This window comes from Vulpes vulpes, chromosome 9, assembly GCF_048418805.1.
Source record: "Vulpes vulpes isolate BD-2025 chromosome 9, VulVul3, whole genome shotgun sequence".
Classification (NCBI taxonomy): Eukaryota; Metazoa; Chordata; class Mammalia; order Carnivora; family Canidae; genus Vulpes; species Vulpes vulpes.
Window position 1 is genome coordinate 48,360,213 of NC_132788.1, and position 8,107 is coordinate 48,368,319.

The following is an 8,107-nucleotide window of genomic DNA, read 5'->3' on the forward strand; positions in this document are numbered from 1 at the left end:
ATACACTTTCCGTATTTCCTGCATGTCAGTGTGTGTGTGTGTGTGTGTGTGTGTGTGTGTTAGTCTATAAAATTGGGAGATATTACTATGTTTTCTTTTAAGATTTTATTTATTCATGAGAGACACAGAGAGAGAGGCAAAGACACAGGCAGAGGGAGAAGCAGGCTCCTTGCAGGGAGCCTGATTCCAGACTGGGATCATGCCATGAGCCGAAGGCAGACGCTCAACCACTGAGCCAGCCAGGTGTCCCAGTTTTTGTTTTTGTTATTGTTTTTTTTTTTTTTTCATTTTTATCAATCTACCAGACTCTTGCCCCAAATATTTTGTTGTTGTTATTTTAATGCATCTCTTTGGTAACTGAGAAGGCCAAGCATCTCTTTATGTGTTTCTTCTATTAAGAACTGCCAAAGGATATGGATCCTTCTCTATTAAGCTTCTACTAAAGATATTGGTTATGTATGTTAGAATATTATTTCAACTTTATCCTTAGTCCTTTGACTTTGTAATGATGTAATTTGGAATGATTTAATTTCATATACTGTTGGTATCGTTAGAATAACAACCACATATTTTTATCTCTGTAGCACCACAATCTAGTACAATACCTGCAAGAATAGGTGGTCAACAAGTATTTGTAGAATGAATGAGTGGACTAAAGTTACATCACCTCATTTTAGGGTGCCCAATATATTGGGGATAAAGTCTCATCCTCTGATTTCCTTATCCTTTTTTACACAGAACCAAGAGCCAAATCCTATGAATTTCACCTTCAAAATGCTTTAAACATTCCACTATTGCCACTCTAGTTCAAACTACTGTCATCCCTTACCTGAATTTCTGTCACAGGTTTCTCTTTCTGGTCTCTCTAACTCAATCTTTTCTCCATCTGTGACCACAGTTTTCTAAAATAAAATCTGTTCACTTCACTCTCCCCTTTTAAAATCCTTGAATCATTCTATACTGCCTGGAGAACAAATGTAAAATCTTTAAAAAATGGTCTAAGAGTCTCCATAAAAATCAGGTCGGATTTCCCATCTCAACTTCATTTCTTCTTCCTCCTTCTCTTTACACCTCCTGTGCTCTAGCCACACTACACTTTCAGCTGTTCGAGAACAAACTATGCTTTCTATATTCTTTGCTTTCTAGATCTATTCCAAATGCTGCAATTGCCGTGGAAACTTGTCCTCTCTCTCCACTAAGATTATCACACTACTATCACCACCATCAGCACCACCAGTACCACAATAACCATCCTTGCCTTGGGCACCTTTCTCTAAATTTCTGTACTTCCTCATTATTTTGAAGATAATCTTATGTTTCTCTCCCTATTCCATCTTCTGCCTGGATAAGAATTCTGGTTCAGCAATTTTAAAGAAACAAATATCTGAGTACCTATTTATGATGCTCAACTCAGTTTCCAGCTGAAATTTTGAGCACAGCTGAGTTCTGAAAATATATTAGTTATAAAAGGCTAAAAGCCTACACGTACTTTTTTTGCGATTTTAAAATAGTGTAATTGGAGTTCCTCTTAGAGCAGGGGATCTGAGAACAAATGGGGAGGTAGAAGTCAGTATTTTCTCAGCCTTGTTAGTTAAACGGGCAAAGGAGAAGCAAGCTTCCCTGGTTACATCTTTTCACTCGCCAGTGTGATTATATAGTCCTTAACCTAAAGAATTTTTGGTTCAAACATAACAATAGATACATATTAAAATTACTTTTATTAAGCTTTAAAAACATAATACAGTCTCTGAATAAATGTGAATAATCATTTGCCTCGACAAATTTACAGTCCATAATTTATTTGTGTATTTCCTATTCTTGCTGGAACATGGCTGAAGTCTAAATATTATCAACAAGAAAAGGATTCAATACATATATATTACTATTCATAAACTAAAATGATCATGGGAACAAAATACTAAAGCTCATTATTTTTCTTTCAAAGAAATTATCAGTTTAAGGTATTTTAAACATGTCAACAAAAAATACTGTTTCTTTTGTTGCTTCCTATCTCCTTTCCGTTTTACCCACATGAGTCAGGTCTTTCTTAGCTGCTGAGATACAGGAATAAACGGGCATGTCCTCTCCCCTCACTGGGCTTACATGAGCTTCCAAATAAACAAAAACCAATCTGGAAAATTTTTGAGGAAGAAGGGCCATCAAAAATCAAATAGAATTTCAGCATTTAGAGCATGCTTATCAATCATTGAAATCTACTATTACTTCCCCAAATTTCCAAATTTGCAGCCAAGATATTTTTATTCTTCCTTACTTTAAAAAATTTGCCAATAGGAAGTTATTTCTAATAAGTCATTTTGTGTCTTTCCTGCTAGAGTTGCAAGCTTAAGTGTCAGAATCTAAAACATCTTGTCAACTTAATCAGTTCATTATGTGTCAAATGCAGTATTTAGAGAAGTCAAGCTATCTGCATATTTAGATGTTTGTTTTATATTTTCCAATCAATTTTTGCTAAAGTGAAAATTTAAAAGCCTAATGTATCAAACCATAAGTTTCTTGAGCATAAAAATAATGTATTAAAAAACATATTGCAGGGTTTTTTTTCCTTCACATACTTCCATGTTTCTTTAAATTAAATCAGCTATTGATTTGCTTCCAAGGTCATTGTTCCATATCTTTTTCTCCCAAGTGTTGACATCTTGTCCACATCACTGTTTATTAAGATTTTATATAGCAAGAGGCCCAGACAGAACAAATAAACCATCTTAACTCAGTCACTTAAAAGCCATTGCAGAAGCTATAGTAGGAAAAATATAGAATTATTAGTATTGCAAAGGAGAGACATAGTAGTTTTATACTCTTCAAGATAATTGGTGTCATAGTAATAGCAGACACCTTAGTTATATGACATATAACATTTTGTCTCCAAATCTTGGTGTGATTTCACCACTACTTTCTGTTGTTGTTAATTTGGATTTTCATTTTCATTTGGAACCATAACTTATCCCAGTTGTGAAGGCTGCCTGGACTCTGATTTGGAATGTTTCCCAACCCAGGCATTATCCTCTTCGAAAATAATCTTTGCCCAGACCAGGAAATATATAAGGATCTGGGTTGCCATGCTTGACTTCAGGGTGACTTGAACATGACTTTGTGTCTTCTAACTCTCATTACTCCTAAATGTAAAGGAAAAATCAAAGTATTCAACTCTCATCTGGCAAACAGGAAAATTTCCCTCTGATTTCCATTACCTGTTTCCCTCATCCCTCTCTCACATTCACTCAGTAATTCACCAAATATCCACGAAGCCCAGCACTTCAGGAAGCATTGAGACACGGACCCAGGTTTGACTCTCCATCCCTCTGCCTTCTGAGGATGTTGAGGCCAGGGAGAGGATGGGACAGACCTTAAAATACAAAGTGCTCCTTTAAGTGCCTTCTGAAAGGTAGGATACTGTGCATAAGTAAAATAATAGTGATCCATAATCACAGTAAAGGTTATTCCTTTACCTACTCACGAGCAATCCTTCCTAGGCAAGTCACTTATGATTTCCTTCCAGAATTGAAGAATGCATTCCCAGAAGGAAGGTGTGGCTGCTGCTGGTGCTATGCTGGGCATGGGGGGAAGAAGCAGGGAGTGAAAGACTTTCATTCCCTTGACAAAGGCAGCCTTGCAGCTGGGGCCCTGGTCTGCTCTGCTAAGCCTTGGCCTCTTGAGAAAGAGCATGTGTTCCTCTCATGATCTGAGACTTAGCCACTAGCCTCTGACAGCAGCCAGGAGATGTGGAAGACAGTTAAATGACCCATTTAATTTTATAAAATGTGGGTCAACATTTTATTTTCCTTCCAAATCAAGACTATCTACTGAACTTAAACTTTTACCTATAATCCCTCTACCTTAGAACCAGGATGGTGAATTTCTGAGTAACCTGGGCATGTCAATATATACTTACCCCATCAGCAAAACAAGAAGGTGGTAACAGATGTTCCTAAGGTTCCTTCCAAATGAAAACAAATATGATTTTTAAATCAAGAGAATTTCAAGCGACCCACACTTGACTGTCAAGGAAAAGAATATACATATGTATACATATATACAATATAATAATATATAAAATATATTAATATATATTATATATAATAAATATAAAATATTAGATTTTTTATGTGTGTATATATATTTATATATATATAAAAGATATTTGCCTGTTTCCCTATCAGCCTTTTTCTATCATTTTAGATGACTTCTTATAACTCAGTGAGTGTGCTGTGTGTTTGTTATTCTTCCACTAACACCCTGGCTTAAAACAAGCAAAAATGTAAAGGTTTCTATTCTAATCCAAAATTTTAAATGTGGACACACGCACATAGCCTGGGATGCAGCATGAAAATGAAAGCCCAGATGAAATGTAACTCAGGAGCTACATTAGAATCACCTAGCTAATTTGGTAGGTAAAGGCAAAGCCCAAGAGTTAATGTTTTTAAAAAGTTCTAAATGATATTGATGCTGCTGGTCCAGGACCACATTTTGAAAACCACTGCTTTTTAGCAGAATTCCCATGGAGACCTATCTCCAGCATCTGTTCTCTTCAGATCCCTTCAAGTCAGGACGTGCCTCAGACAAGAGTTTCTCTCCACCCCCACCCCCCCACCCCATCCCAGTGTTTGTCAAATGTCAGCAAGTCCTGATGATAATGGTGTTTTCCTTCATGTCAAAGCATTTCCCACCTATCCCAATCGCCCACCAATTTCTCTGCTCCCTTGACTATTTCCTTGACAGGATTTCAAGCCACTGTGAAACTTGCATTTTAATACTCAGCATGATGTTTTTCTTTTGTTTTGTTTTCTTTTTGCAGATTAAGAACTATCATTAGTGGGTATCCCTTTCTAATACCTGGGCCACTGTGATCCAAAACTCTGCCAAAAGTTCTCTGCTCCCCAGAACACAAAAGAAATGGAGAGGCCAGTCAAGTCAGGGTAGTGGAGCAGAATGTTTGCAGGACGTTTAGCTAACGTGCTTAGAGGCGCAGTGTCTGTTGTACCAAGTGTTTGTCTTTGCCTTAAGCAGGATCTAAGCCTAAGACGGTGAAAAGAAGGATTCTGTTTAAAATTTTCATTTTGTGGGATTTGAGTAGATAGTCTTTAGTAACAGAGAAATACTCCTAATCACAGGAAATGCGTTTCAATTAATGTTTCTTTATAATCAATGTGTTCTCAGGTCCCTATACACTAAGAGGGGTCTAGAAAATAAATTACTCTGGAAGTCTATGGTATAGCAATAAAGAAGAAGAAGGGGTGTTTGTATGAAATAAACAACAGCGCTGGGTTGCCGCCGCCGCTGCCACCGTCGCGCCAGCCCCTCGGGTCTCAACAAGGCCGGGTGACGCTCCAGAATGGGAGACAAGCCAGTTTGGGAGCAGATTGCATCCAGCTTCATTCAGCATTACTACCGGTTATTTGATAACGACAGAACCCAACTAGGCGCAATTTATATTGATGCGTCATGCCTTACGTGGGAAGGACAGCAGTTCCAGGGGAAAGCTGCCATCGTGAAGTTGTCTAGCCTTCCGTTCCAGAAAATCCAGCACAGCATCACGGCACAGGACCATCAGCCCACGCCAGATAGCTGCATCATCAGCATGGTAGTGGGCCAGCTCAAGGCTGATGAAGACCCCATCATGGGGTTCCGCCAGATGTTCCTATTAAAGAACATCAGTGATGCTTGGGTTTGCACCAATGACATGTTCAGGCTTGCCCTGCACAACTTGGGCTGACCTCTTCCCAGCCAGGCACTCATGCTGTCTCCTCCTCCCTCCTCTTCCTGATAACTATTCACACTCCTCCAGATGCTCCAAATATCACACACAAATGAGCGGGGCCGCGGTGGGAGCGGGCGCAGTGCGCTGCTACTACCGAGGTATTGTGCATGATGTTTGGATGCTAGAATAGTTGCATCTGACAGGAGAAGTTTGTGTGGTACCAGCGCATGCCTTGGGAAGACTTAAGTAATGCAAAAGGTTGTCTTTTTTTTTTTTTTTAAATCTACTGACAAGTTGCTCTAGTAACCCAAAGAAGTGAAGGAGAAAGCAGCTGCCTCACAGCCCAGATATTGATTTGTTCGGATGTTTCAATGGCTCATGATATAATAAAACCACAAAAATTTTCTTAAAAAAAAAAGAAATAAAAAACAATTTCTTGAGGTATTTATATGACTTAATTTCTTAAAAGGCTGATACATTATGCTAGAGGTATAGTTATATACCCTATTCTCTTTTTATGTGCCAGTATGAGGAGTCATGCCTGATATCCTGTTAGAGTGCCAGCATTTAAACAAAACAAAACAATTCTAGAGGCTTATTTAGCAGCCCTCCTTCTTTTTTAAAGTAAATGTACCCTCAACATGGGGCTGAAACTCACAATCCTGAGATTAAGAGTCAAATGCCTTACTAGCTGAGCCAGCCAGTTGCCCCGTTAGTGGCCCTCTTTCAAGATGATAAAGAAAGGTCAGCTCCTGTTACCTGCCCCTCCTTCCCCCTTCCCTTCCTGCTCATAAAGAGAGTCTTGGCATTTGGCAGGAAGAGGAGTGAATCTGGAGGCTGGTAGGAGCAGAAGAAGCAGAGGGTTGCTGCTGGTGGTGATTGCATGGGGCGGGGGGGGGGGGGGTGCTAATCTCACCCATGTACTAAAAAGATCCAAGCTTCACTTGCAGACAAGCTTGCTGAAGCCAGCCACTCATCCCAGCCTTTCCAAATTCTGCCCATCCAATGGCCCTCCCAGGTACTAAGACATCTCTTTTTTCCATTGTTGGCTATTACGACATATTTTTTAATTGGTATATATGTTTTTATTATGTGGTCTGTGTGTATGCTTGTATATGCATGTGTGTGTGTGTGTGTGTGTGTGTGTGTGTGTAAGGGTGACAGTAAGAGTTACCATGCTTCAGGCTTCACTATCCTAGCCATTGCCCTCCATCTCAAGAATTCCAAACTCCTTTTCATCTGATGCTTCTGAATTAGAACTTTCTACTAAATTTAATCTATTCAATAGAACTTCAAGCTTCCCTTTAAAATGGCTTAAATATATCAAATAATTTCTTTTTTTTGAAAGCTCCTCACTCAAGGACATCTTTGACATTTCACATTTCCAGGAACATCTATCATATTTTACTAAAGGGATTCCAATGTCACACAAAAGTTATCAGCACATTGCCTCAATTCTAGTGGTGATATTGCAAATTATTACTGTGGGCAGCAGGTATAGTCTTAGTCTTACTCCAAGATTTTTATCAGTATAGATTGGTGGTGACCTAAACATTTCTTTTTTCTAGATGTCTTATATTTTTTTAGTCTTTAATTAGACTGAGGTACTGGAGTGACTATTCCTTTTATAAGTGAATGTTCTCATTTCTACTGCTATTTATAATGCAAAGATAGATACTTCCTAATTATTTACTCTGGCCAGGAGCATTATTTATTTACAGAGCTACTAATGTTTTATAACTCTTGTGAACTGGCCTACATCCATGGTTTTGCTATTGTTCTAAATTTTGCTTTCCATTTAATTGTAACTTTGAGCTAATACAGATACTGTTCATCTTTAGCTTTTCACTAGGGATTCAGGTCAAGAAGATAACAGACGTCTTGTTTGAACTCTGAAAACTGAAGTCCTCGAGGTGCCTTTAAAAACTGGATCCCTTCAAGGCTGAAACTGCTGTTTTCATCAGTGTGGTAAATCTAGATTAGACATTTTGTGATTTGTGATGTAGTTGTATACACTTACTGTGGAGCTGCTGAGACAATAAACATTAACGATGGCCCCTCTACATGATGATATACCTGCCAGAGGGGCCAGAGGAAGTGGCTTGGGGAGAGAACAGCTGTCAAGTCCTTGCCTTGCCTTTGCTTCTCATGAAAACATCAGCATACTCCAGAAGCATCCCTTTCCCCCAAAGATTGAGTCCCATCACCAGCAAGCCCAGACATACTCAGGTTTCTGGGGAGAGGATACTTGATGACTGGTGTACCTCAACAAGCTGGAGCCCCTGGCGCATCAGACGACCAGGGGAAGAGCTTGGTACTCCCTTTCCAAAGGGAGTCAGATCGGTATAAACCAGAATATTCTTTCTAAATAGAGAAATGCTATTAGTCATG

At 38.9% G+C, this 8,107-nt stretch overlaps 1 pseudogene; it reads left to right on the forward strand.

The window, feature by feature from the left end:
* The first annotated feature begins 5,265 nt into the window (after positions 1-5,265).
* LOC112918567 (nuclear transport factor 2 pseudogene) lies at positions 5,266-5,849 on the forward strand (annotated as a pseudogene).
* Positions 5,850-8,107: the final 2,258 nt, after the last annotated feature.